We start from the raw sequence: 13,368 nt of genomic DNA, 5'->3' as shown, positions 1-13,368 counted from the left end.
CCCAGGGCTACCTGCCTGCCACTCATGAACTGCCCTCGCCTTCAGAATGCCCCCCCGCTGACCTTTGACTCAGTGGGGCCGTTTTCACCCGGATTGCCACAGATTCAACCCTGTGATGACCCATGGGCCTTGTAGTCCTGCTCAGGACATTGTAATCCCTGATGAAGAAGAAAACTTGGGTTTTTTACCTTCCCAGTCAGAACTGGAATCTTCTCAGCCAGATCTTTCCCAGGCAGATCTGGGAACCTTGCACCTGCAAGAAAGTTGTGTCCCAGAAGTATGTCAAACAAACCCAGAGCCCACATCTCCCGTGTTCTTGCGCCGTGAGTTTTGTAAACAACAGAGGGGTTTGGAAGCAGCTTCGCGCAGGAGTGCTAGAATTGCAGCTAAGAATGTAGCCAATTAAGACTGCTTTCCGTGAGAATCTTTAGGGAGTCAAACATCTGGTCCCAGAGTTTAGCTTTCGTTTCTGGTTCCCAGAGAACTGCTTCGGCGAGAAAGTTAGACTCTACATAGGTGTTTTACCCGCGTAGTAACTTCGCGGAGTCAATTCGTCAGCCTCCGGAGCGAGTTGTGTCTGGACAGCGCGCTCCGTTTCAAGCCTCGTTCCTGCTCAAGCCTTGCCCTGCTTTCCAGCCTTTGTTTACCTACGGACCTTGCTTGTTTTCCAGGACTATACCTTGCCTTGTATCACGGATTTTACCAAGTTATTCCACGGACCTTGTTCTTGTTCCTTGTTACCTTGTTCCACGTTTTAAGCCTTGCTTCAAGTATCAAGTTATTTCCTAGCCTTGCTCAAGTTTATGGACTAAAGGACCTTGTCATCTCCCCTCACTTTGCCTGGCAAAGTGAGTGTTTCGGTTATTGGATTACAACTTTGGAACATAATATTTCATATTGGACATTGCTTTTTTGGACTAATTTTGACCTTTCCTGAAAGGTCTGCTTCTGAACTAACTTTTACATTTATTTTTATTAATCTTATATATTTCCTTAATAAAGATATTAGATAGAATCTGGCCTCTGCGTATGGTTATTGGTGCTCTGTAGCCTGGGTCGTGACAGTTTGACTCCGCCACCCTAAGCACCAATTAACCTCGGCCAGAATGTCTACCGGAACCGTACCTGGGCCGAGCGGCCAGCCGATTACCTACACCATCGACAAGGATGAGGTGGATCGAATCCGTGATAAGCTCAATGCCCAGGATGGAGAAATAAAAGGTTTGAAGGAACGCGGAATCCGTCTACCGGCCATGGCGTTGCCAACCAAGTTTACTGGAGAAGCTTCTAAGGTTCATGTTTTCCGTCGCCAATGCCAAGCTTATCTAGAGGCCCGTGCTGCCGAATTTCCCCAAGAAGACATCAAGGTGGCATGGGTTTACAGTCTTCTAGACGGGCCAGCGGCCAACTGGGCGACGGCACTGTTCGACCAAGCCTCTCCACACCTAAGATCCGCGCAACGCTTCTTGGACCACCTTAAAGAGACTTGGGGAATCGAGGACAATTTGGAGGCAGCCGGTCACAAACTCCGTCGCCTCTTCCAAGGAGACAGACCTATGTCTCAGTACATAGCCGAGTTCCGAGTGCTGGCCCACAACACCGGCTGGAACGATGTAGCCCTCAGAGGACAATTCCGGGAGGGTCTCAACATCGAAATGCTGGAGGAAATCTCCAAGGTGGATCCTCCCCAGACCCTCGAAGCACTCATTGATCAATGTTTACGGGCTGAAGTCATGATTGCCAACAGGAAACAGTGGGTTCGAGGCCAGAGCGGTAGAGCTGGGGCAAAACCCCCCGCTCCCGCCAGCGTTCAGCCACGTCCAGTGTGGAGACCCCCACCACCAACCCCATACCCCAGAGGAAGCGAGGAGGTGCCGATGCAGTTGGGCAACGTGCGTCCCAGATTAGATGCCGCCGAGAAGGCCCGTCGTCAACGCTTAAACCTCTGTTGGTACTGCGGGAACGGGGGCCACTTCGCCAGAGAGTGCCCAGCCAAAGGGAAGCCCGCCGCCCGTCTTGCGGCGGCGTCCTCCACGGAGATGAAGGCGTCTGAGCCGGCTGGCACACAGCCGGCGGGGGAAGCCAACGACCGGGCGTAGAGAGGCTCGCCAACCCGGTCAAAAAACCCGTTCAAGAGCCGCCAACCGGGGTCCTGTTCCTTCTCGTGGTCACCTTATGGTCAGCAAAAAGGGGACCCGTCATGATCCACGCCATGATAGACTCCGGAGCCACCAACAATTTCATTGATAGAGAGTATGCCGACTCTCTGGGATTACAATATCATGATTTCAAGAATGCCCGTGTGGTGCAAGCCATAGACGGCCGCCCCCTCAAGACGGGCCCCGTAAGTCAGTGGTCGGAACCCACCAGGATGTGGATAAGGGAACATATGGAAGAGATTTCCTTCTTTGTTACCGAGGTTCCCCATTTCCCTGTGATTTTGGGAATTCCATGGCTGACTCTCCACGACCCAAGCATCTCCTGGTCCAACAGAGAACTGCAGTTTGCTTCACAGTACTGCCAAAACCATTGCCTTGTAGCCAAGGTCTGCCATGCCACAGACACCGAGCCCATCATCACCCTGCCCAAGAAGTACTCCGAGTATTGGGATGTATTCAATGAAAAGGAAGCCGAGAAATTACCCCCACATAGACCTTATGACTGTGCCATTGACCTGGTGGAGGGGGCCCCGATCCCGCGAGGGCACCTATACTCCCTGACTGAACCAGAGCAAGAAGCTCTCAGGGAATTCATAGAGACAAACCTTCGTAAGGGATTCATTAGACCCTCTCAATCCCCAGCCGCCTCCCCAGTGATGTTTGTGAAGAAGAAGTCAGGGGAACTACGCTTGGTGGTGGACTACAGAGCATTGAACAATATCACCAAGCGGAACAGCTATCCCCTGCCCTTAATCTCGGATCTACTGGATCGGCTTCGAGGAGCCAAGGTTTACACCAAGCTGGATCTTCGGGGGGCTTACAACTTAGTTCGCATCAGAGAAGGGGACGAGTGGAAGACCGCCTTCCAGACCAAATTCGGATTATTCGAGTCCCGAGTTATGAATTTTGGATTATGCGGAGCTCCCGCAACGTTCCAGCATTTTGTCAATGACATTTTTCAGGACTATCTAGATAGGTTCTTGATAATCTACCTGGACGATTTTTTGGTGTTTTCTAGATCACAATCAGAACATGAGAACCACGTCAAAATGGTGTTACAATGATTGCGGGATCATGGACTTTATGCCAAGTTGGAAAAATGCGCTTTTGATCTACAAGAGGTAGATTTCCTTGGTTACCGTATCTCGCCTCTAGGGCTCTCCATGGATCCAGCCAAGGTTTCAGCAGTATTGGAATGGCGGGCGCCAACTAACAAGAAAGAGGTGCAGCGTTTCTTGGGGTTCGCGAACTATTACCGCAAGTTCATTCCAGATTTTGCCCGCTGGTCTGACCCAATCACTAGCTGCATCCGTGGAAAACAGCCCTTCCGCTGGACTGATCAAGCAGAGAAAGGGTTCCAGCAACTAAAGAAATTATTCACGTCCCAGCCAATTCTACAGCACCCAGATCCTGGAACCCCTTTTGTTGTGCAAGCGGACGCCTCTGATGTGGCAATTGGGGCTGTACTCTTACAACCGGTGGGAGACCACCTTCATCCCTGTGCCTTTTACTCCCGTCAACTAACCACACCAGAGAGAAATTACACCATTTGGGAAAAGGAACTACTGGCCATAAAGGCAGCCTTTGAAACTTGGAGACATTGGCTAGAAGGGGCCAAATTTCCCATTGAAGTCCACACTGATCATCGAAATCTAGAACATCTAAGAACTGCCCGCAAACTAAATCAGAGGCAGCAACGTTGGGCTTTGTTCTTTGAACGTTTTAACTTCCAGATTCATTATGTGACCCCAGCCCAAACCAAGCAAGCAGACGCCCTGTCACGTAAACCGGAATACGCTGCAGGACGCAAGGAGACCTTTGAATCCCAATTACTACAACCCGAGAACTTTGCCACGCTCACAGTGGGGAACACTAAATCCACTCCCATTGGTTCAACTTCCTCTACTCCAGGACCCATCTGTGCTCAAGAAATCAGGGCTAGTCAGCAAGCAGATGCCTGGGCGCAGGACCAACTTCGCCAAGGTCTGCATTTTCCCTTTTCGCTTAAAGATGGACTGCTATGCTATAGAAATCATGTTTATATCCCACCCGGACCGGGCAGGGAGAAAGCGTTTCGTCTGTGTCATGACTGCAAACCAGCAGGGCATTTCGGACTATTTAAAACCATGCATCTGATCCTAAGGGATTTTTGGTGGCCCAAGATCCGCAAAGATGTGGAAAAATATGTCAACACCTGCCCAGTATGCCAGCGCTCCAAGATAAGAAGGGAGAAGCCCTCAGGGCTTCTGCATCCCCTTCCTACCCCATCTCGGCCATGGGAAATAATTTCTGCGGATTTCATCACTGACCTACCACCTTCCTGTGGATTCACCACGATCCTAGTGGTGGTGGACCTTTTCACCAAGTTAGCCCATTTCATTCCCTGTGAAGGTCTTCCCACGGCCAAAGAGACTGCAGATCTATTCCTTCAACATGTTTTCAGACTACATGGATTGCCCAAGAGTTTAGTCACAGACCGTGGATCTCAATTCACCTCTCGTTTTTGGAAGGCACTACAAAAACTATTGGGCATAGACTCTCGCTTATCTTCAGCTCATCATCCCCAAACAGATGGGCAAACGGAGCGCACCAATGCCACTTTGGAGCAGTATCTTCGCTGTTATGTAAACTACCAACAGGACAATTGGGCTTCTCTGTTACCACTGTCAGAGTTTGCCTATAACAATGGAGTTCAAGCTTCTACAAAAGAAACGCCGTTCTTTGCAAACTACGGCTTCCATCCACGTTTCTTTCCCCCTGTCATTGAAACTTCAGAAGTTCCCGCAGCAGAGGATTGGCTGCAGGAACTCACAGCGGTACAACAACTTTTGCTCCAGCAACTAGACCAAGCCAAGGAGGACTATAAACGCCACGCTGACAAACATCGCCAGCCGGGCCCCGAAATCAAGGTAGGAGATCGGGTTTTTCTGTCCACTCGCTTTCTGCCCTCCCACCGCCCTTGCCGGAAGTTAGATGCCCGTTTCATTGGCCCCTATCCAGTGGTGGCGCAATTAAACCCCGTGACTTTCAAACTCCAACTTCCGCGTTCAATGCGCATCCACCCAGTGTTTCACCGTTCCCTGCTCCTTCCGGCGGATGGTGTGCGTCCTGATACAGACCAACCGGCCCCCCCTCCTGTTTTGATGAATGGGGAGGAGGAGTTCGAGGTTGAGGACATTTTGGATTCTCGCTTTCACCGCCGCCGCCTACAATATCTCATTGACTGGGTGGGTTTTGGCCCTGAGGAACGCTCTTGGGTAGACGCCTCCACAGTCCATGCTCCTGATCTAACCCGTCGCTTTCATCAGACCTATCCCGCCAAGCCGCGACCTCGCGCCTCGGGGAGAGGGCCCCAGTTTGGGAGGGGCCTTGAGGAGGGGGATAGTGTGATGACCCATGGGCCTTGTAGTCCTGCTCAGGACATTGTAATCCCTGATGAAGAAGAAAACTTGGGTTTTTTACCTTCCCAGTCAGAACTGGAATCTTCTCAGCCAGATCTTTCCCAGGCAGATCTGGGAACCTTGCACCTGCAAGAAAGTTGTGTCCCAGAAGTATGTCAAACAAACCCAGAGCCCACATCTCCCGTGTTCTTGCGCCGTGAGTTTTGTAAACAACAGAGGGGTTTGGAAGCAGCTTCGCGCAGGAGTGCTAGAATTGCAGCTAAGAATGTAGCCAATTAAGACTGCTTTCCGTGAGAATCTTTAGGGAGTCAAACATCTGGTCCCAGAGTTTAGCTTTCGTTTCTGGTTCCCAGAGAACTGCTTCGGCGAGAAAGTTAGACTCTACATAGGTGTTTTACCCGCGTAGTAACTTCGCGGAGTCAATTCGTCAGCCTCCGGAGCGAGTTGTGTCTGGACAGCGCGCTCCGTTTCAAGCCTCGTTCCTGCTCAAGCCTTGCCCTGCTTTCCAGCCTTTGTTTACCTACGGACCTTGCTTGTTTTCCAGGACTATACCTTGCCTTGTATCACGGATTTTACCAAGTTATTCCACGGACCTTGTTCTTGTTCCTTGTTACCTTGTTCCACGTTTTAAGCCTTGCTTCAAGTATCAAGTTATTTCCTAGCCTTGCTCAAGTTTATGGACTAAAGGACCTTGTCATCTCCCCTCACTTTGCCTGGCAAAGTGAGTGTTTCGGTTATTGGATTACAACTTTGGAACATAATATTTCATATTGGACATTGCTTTTTTGGACTAATTTTGACCTTTCCTGAAAGGTCTGCTTCTGAACTAACTTTTACATTTATTTTTATTAATCTTATATATTTCCTTAATAAAGATATTAGATAGAATCTGGCCTCTGCGTATGGTTATTGGTGCTCTGTAGCCTGGGTCGTGACAAACCCCCCTTTCTGAACTTTTACTACTTTATGAATTCCCTGCATTAAAACTTGGGGCTTTGCGATAGGTAAAAAAAATGAATTATGTTTCTACATGTGTCTTGTGTATCCTCATGTTTCCTTTTCCCTTTATTTCCATGAAATATATTTTATATTAAAGAATGACCGAAATCTGACCTAGGAATCAAATGAACAGATAGTTGCAACACTGACTGGAGGAGATTTCTCCTTGCCCCAGGAGACTGTCAGATGCTCATCTTGCATGGACAATAGATATGGTCTTCCCCCATTAAACGTTGGAGCTGGCCCATTTAATGGAAAGATGACTATTTGGTTCTCTGACTACTTACAATGGGGACAATCAAAACCTATGATTGTCCCAGCTGTCAAAATGAACTGGACTTATTGAGAAACAAATCCTGCCCATCTGATCAGCTTTGGCTCACTGAAATCTAGCAAAGCCTGCCAGACAAATATGTATATTTAAACCCCAAGAAGCAGTCTGGAAACTACCTCGAGGGCTTGTCAAGGCTCTCGGTACTTCCTTCTTGCATATTAACTCAATGACTCAAACATAATCCCTAACAAACCCATTGTTCTCGGCTCAGCCCACCTCCTTGCCCCTAATTGGTGGAAACACCAAGGCGCCAGGAGCTCCTTGATTGGACGGGGGTTTGCACCGCTGCTTCGGGGACCAATCAGCGCGCAAGGGGGCGGGGGAATGAACGGCGCGAAATTCAAATCGCACCTCCCATTTTTCTGTATTATAAAAGTTGTTGATCTGTAATGCGTGATATGGCTCCTTGACGAACGATCACGGGTGTCATCCATTTCAGCTGAACTGAATAAACAACTCGATCTTCTTTCTTCATGTCTGAGGGTTTTCTCTTAGAAAACCGCAGCTTCTATGTGGAGTTTCAGGGCCAGAAAAGCAGATGGAGGAGGCAAAAGAATGGTTTACCCCAAGGCAGCGTTCTTGCACCAACCTTATTTAATATCTTCACGAACGATCAGCCACAACCACCACTCACAAAGAGCTTTATATATGCTGATGACCTTGGCCTTACAACACAAGCAAAAGATTTTGAAACAGTTGAAAAGCAACTCACCAATGCCTTGAAAGATCTCTCCAGCTACTACAAAGAGAACCACCTGAAGCCTAATCCTGCCAAGACACGTGTGTGCTTTCCACCTACGTAACCGCGAAGCCAACAGGAAACTGAAAGTTACTTGGGAAGGCCAAGAACTCGAACACTGTTTCCATCCTAAATACCTTGGTGTCACCTTAGACCGAACACTAACATATAGGAAACACTGCATGAACACCAAGCACAAAGTAGCTGCACGCAATAACATCCTGCGGAAACTGACTGGCAGCGCATGGGGTGCAGACTCACAAGTAATAAGAACATCAGCCTTGGCCTTGTCTTTCTCAACTGCAGAGTATGCCTGTCCTATTTGGCACAAGTCTGCCCATGCAAAGCAGGTGGACATAGCACTGAATGAAACATGCAGAATCATCACAGGATGCCTTAAACCTACACCTGTTGATAAACTCTACAAGTTAGCTGGCATTGCCCCTCCTGACGTGCGACGGGAAGTTGCTGCTAACGGTGAGAGAAAAAAGGTCGAACATTGTGAAAGCCACCCACTGCATGACTATCAGCCTCCTCCCAGTAGACTCAAATCAAGGAAGGGCTTCATGAGAACCACCACTCCTCTTGATGTTCCTCCAGCAACAGCAAGGGTGTCCCTCTGGGCAGCTAAACCTGGCAATTCTAACTGGATGACCCCCCAAGAGGGTCTTCCTCCAGGGGTAAACCAAGAATGGGCAACTTGGAAGTCCCTGAACAGACTCAGAAGTGGAGTGGGCAGATCAAAAGACAACTTGGCAAGGTGGCACTACCTGGAAGAATCCTCCACCTTGTGTGACTGTGGAGCTGAACAAACAACTTCGCATATGTATGCTTGCCCACAATGCCCTGCCTCATGCACGGAGGAGGAGTTGTTTAAAGCTACAGACAATGCAGTTGCTGTTGCCCGCTTTTGGTCCAAAACTATTTAGTTGCTTGTGATTTCTTCTTTCTTTTTTTGTTTCCATTATTTGAAATGTATTTGTTGTACAATGCTTTTGACACGAAATAAATAAATGTCTGAGGGTGAGATTTTGTAGAGAAAAACCTTGATCTTTAGAGGCTCCCCCCCCCCCCTTGCCAGGATTCTCGGACCTACGGCCGGGGCAGGAGCTGGGGTTCCCTACAAAAAGGGATCCCCCCAAATCCTAGCTCGATATCAGAAGTAACATGGAAAAAGTAGAGCTGAGTCCCTATACCACAACAAAGAAGAGATGATCAACATGTGAGTAAACATCTTTTCCAAAACTAACAATATGCACATGTGAAATGAATCCGCAAAGTCAGGGAAGCCTTGCATATGTAAACAAAACCATTGTGAGCTTTCTGGAGATCAGTTGATGGTTTTTTTCAAAGTTCATTCAGGGATTGTTGTGCTTTTAGGTTTCACTAGCCTTTATGTTTCTAACAATTTCTATCTTAGTTGCCAAAATGAGATTCCTCACTGGATTACCTTTAGCAAGGGAATCCTCTTTGAGATATCGCAAGGCCATGCCTGTAATCTCTACATTTCTACTGGGAAATGTAGAGAAAACATAGGCCAGTCTTAGCCAAAGTAAAGTGGCTGCCTCTGAAAAGTAATGTTGAGAGTGAGGCAGTGGTTACAAACACTATCCAGCTGTTTCCTCGAAGCACCTATTTCTACCCTTTAGAGCCAGTGCCATAATGGCTGCCACCATTACTTACCAGAGGTTGGAAAACTTACTAGTTTTTGAACAACTGCTCCCAGTTGACAAAGGACATTCTATATGCTGTTTGTGACCCTGGACTTACCTTCTTTAAATGTATCCCAGATGGTGCCATTGGGAAGCCTTCTGTCTAGGCATGAAAACAAAAAGACAATCAACCCAAAGCCATAGACTTGAATAGTCATGCCTAGCTTTTCTGTAACATTTCACTCTGAACAAAATGGATAACTATCCTGGAGAGAACCTTTTTGGTAATGATAGGCTGGACATGAGAGATTTTCTGGTACAAGGCAAAGCACTAAACGTTTCTATAAATAAATATGAGAGTGATAAGTTTGGTACATGGGATGAGCAAATACTGTGCCAAGTATCTATGCCAGGTATGACACCTTCTATCTGCCTAAACATGAGCACATTATTTCAAGAAAGAAAAGTTACAAAAGCCAAGGGTATGAAGACAAACACCTGGCAGGGAACACATGTTGTTCACTCACAAAGAAAACCACACACATGCATATAGGATGTAGCCGGTTAGAAGCATGTTAAGTTATGGAAAATTAGCCAATTAGCGAACAACAAAATACTTAAAAACCTTACCAAGGAATTGAGGAATTCACTAAGCTTGATGCCTAGCTAGCAAAATGTGATTTCCTCTTCATGCCAATAAGAAATAGTTCTTGTTTCTTCTTTCCTAAATCTCTTTTTTTAGCTTGAGAGACCAGTGACCTCGTCAGCTTGCCGCTGGAATTGCCACTCAGTGTGGTGAAACTGTGGTGCCTGGCAGGGGATCCCATCACACCATGCCCTGCATCACCCGGCTTCCCCACACCTCCCCACAGGGGGAAGCATTTGCTGCCCAGCTCCCCCCCCCCCCCCCCTTGACTCCTCTTGAACACAGGAAGCCTTCTGTGTTGCCACAACAGCAGCATGCACCGGTTCCACAATAGTTTTACGATGGAGTATTTTGACATCATGGGATGGGGTCGGCAGGAACTAGTGCATGCTGCCGAAAACTACCCCATGTGATGAGGTCGTAGACATCATGGGCCCAGGTAACAGTAATGGCTACCCTAGTTATGAAAAATGCTTCCAAAAGAGCCTTTCCTTGCACCATTTCTTTGGTACTTTTGGGGCCAAGTAAAGACCCTTCTGTTTGGTTAACCATTTTAGATAGCTTTGGGGGAAAAAACAAATATTTCCTCCTTTTTTTAACCTGCATGTTTTGATTTTGAGGTACTATAGGGGTTTTTAATGTATTTTAAATTTGACGATATGGTTTCATGTTCCATTTAACAGATATTCAGTCTGTTTTTATGTCTTTTCATTGCAAGTTGGACAGAGAATTTTGTTAGGAGGAAGCTAAGAAATGGAGCAAACAAATAAGAGTCATAAAATGTCAGCATCTGTGTGAGGGGGCATCAAACTGGTGCCAGCTGTCATGCAGTTAGAAAGTGTTTTGTGTCTCCTGTGCAGCATTGACTCCCTTCTCTTTAAGCATTCCTATCCATGGGATCACACTCAGTATTTCCTGAAGTCAGTTCTTCTAAAATCTAGACTGCATGTCTGACTTCTCTTACGCCTTCATCAGATGGAGCAAAATCAGCATCCTAGGATGCTTTCACCCCATCTAGAGGACAGAGGCCTACGCAGGACATCACATGAGGCAGTGTGATTTTTGGAGTAGGCCCTGCTCCCATACAGAGTGAAAGCATTGGTAGACGCTTTCACCCCAACACTGGAGGCTTCTTATGTTGTGCCGGTTCCATTGGAGCCAGCACAGGGCCTCCCCGTTAGGGTGATGCTTTCCCCATGTGATGAGGAAAGTGTCGGAGAGAGAGAGAGAGAGAGAGAGAGAGAGAGAGAGAGAGAGAGAGAGAGAGAGAGAGAGAGAGAGAGAGCTGTGCACAGGGTGACAGATTTGCCCTGTTGCTCCCTCTTTCCTTGCGAAAGCCAGGCAAAGCAGGATGCTTCACTTGTGCTTTCTGATAAGTTTCTTTTTACCTCTGTATCACATGGCCGCTCCCACCTAAGGATTCCACCACTTCCACTCCATTTACCAGGTTCTCAGTGTTGGTTAGGATCAGATCCAGAATAGTTGATCCCCTTGTTGCTTCTTCCACCTTCTGAACACTAAAACTATCTGCAAAACAAGTGAGGAATTTGTTGGACTTTGTACTCTTGGTAGATTTTTTTCCAACGAATATCAGAATAGTTGAAATCTCCCATTACAACTATAGCTCTTCTTTCTGCATGTTTGTGCATCTGTTCAAGGAACGCTTCATCCGTTTGATTCCTGTCTTTTTGATATCACATTATGTATATATGTATGTGCAAATATATGTATCCCCCCCCCCCCCAAAAAAAACCAAGCCCCAAACCCAAAATACGGTACTTCTGGTCCCATGCATTTTGGATATGAGATACCCATTATGTTCTGGTTTTTAAATGCCTTAGTGAATATTGGACAGACCCCAGAAGAGGGCAGCAAAACCCTTGAGTTGGTCAGGAGCCTTCTTGCTTGTCTTAATGAAGAGTGCCACACTTCTGTATGTTGCAAGCCGTATTGTACACTTCCAACCTTCCAGCCCCCAATAGCTCAGTGGGTTAAACCCTTGTGCCGGCAAGACTGCTGAACTGAGGGTTGGGTTGCTGACCTGTAGGCTTCCGGTTCAAATCCAATCCAGGGAGAGCATGGATGAGCTCCCTCTATCAGCTCTAGCTCCATGTAGAGACATGAGAAAAGCCTCCCACAATGATGGTAAAACATTAAAAAAATATACGGGCATTCCCTGGGCAACGTTCTTGCAAACAGCCAATTCTCTCACCTGTTTTTCAAGTCGCTCCTGACACACACACACACACACACACACACACACACACACACACACAAAAGCTCTGTCATGAAACAGATTAGCTAGATGAGAGGAAACTGAAGGTAGAATTTATCCTGCATTCAACACACAATGTTTGGCATGCATCTCACTAAACCTACAACTACCCACCTTCTTAAGCAAATACAGAGCTTGGAAATGTTGGTGGGATTTGGGGATGGTTGCAGACTGCAATTCACAGAATGCCACAGCCAAGGTCTAGGAATTTTCAACTATTGAGTAACGTTAACAGTAACTATAAAGATAATTCCTTAAATGAAGAAAAGAACAGAAGGCTGAAGGCAAATTTGAATCAAAGGGAGTCAGAAAAAGCCCTTCCCTCAAAAATGGAACCAGCATTTTTTTAAGGATAAGTGCCAAGGGTGGTGGGGGGTGGGGGGGTGGGGGAGAGATAAAGAGACAAACCTAAGTAGTTTTCAGGAATTTACAACAAAAGTAAGATGGGTATAGTAGAAGCCTTAATGATGAGAACAAGACTGGGACTCAAATTACAGGAAAGGAGATTCCACTTAACATTAGGAAGAACTGTCTGATTGAATAACTGTTCAACAATGGAACTCTCTACCTCGAAGTGTGGTGGAAGCTTCTTCTTTGGGGGCTTTTTTAAAAAATAAATTTTATTAAGAGAAAGTTTTTATATATACATAAAAGTGGGGGAACAATATACATTAAAAAAGTAGGAAAAATAGAGTTAGAAGTTTGGAGGATAGAAAAAGAGAAAAAGAAGAAGAAAAAGAAAAGAAAAAAAGGAGATAGTTTGTGACTTTCGTTCTTCATCCCTCTGTTCAGTTATATACTTTCTATTTAAGGTAAAAACCAACAAGAAAAAAAAGTTTCTTTCCCTCTTAAGTCTTTAATACTTCAGCAAATAATTTTCAAACATTGACCAGTCCATCTTCTTTAATCCACTACCATTATTTTCTTTTAGCAAAAATGTTAGTTTATCCATGTCTTTAATTTCCATTGTTTTAATGATCCAATCTTTCGTATCGGGTACTATATTTGGAGGCCTTCTTTGGAGGCTTTTAAACAGAGGCTGGATGGCCATCAGTCAGGGGTGCTTAGATTGTGCTTTTCTTGCATGGCAGGGGGTTGGACTGGATGGCTCATGTGGTCTCTTACAACTCTATGATTCTATGTACAAAATTGTGCTCCCCTTA

General features: G+C 46.5%; 1 protein-coding gene across 1 annotated transcript in view; it reads right to left on the bottom strand.

Annotated features, from left to right (window-relative positions):
* The window catches only part of LOC100551564 (armadillo repeat-containing protein 12), an 80,179-nt gene that overhangs the window by 9,807 nt on the left and 57,004 nt on the right, over positions 1–13,368 (bottom strand). The window contains exons 2-3 of the mRNA XM_062978433.1: positions 11,319–11,457; positions 9,403–9,447 (exon numbers count right to left, since the gene is read on the bottom strand). The gene's annotated coding sequence lies outside the window, so the exon portion shown is untranslated. The remainder of the gene's footprint in view (positions 1–9,402; positions 9,448–11,318; positions 11,458–13,368) is intronic.

This window comes from Anolis carolinensis, chromosome 4 (assembly GCF_035594765.1).
Source record: "Anolis carolinensis isolate JA03-04 chromosome 4, rAnoCar3.1.pri, whole genome shotgun sequence".
NCBI lineage: Eukaryota > Metazoa > Chordata > Lepidosauria > Squamata > Dactyloidae > Anolis > Anolis carolinensis.
Note: the sequence above shows the minus strand (reverse complement) of the source record. Positions and strands in the feature narration are given on the sequence as shown.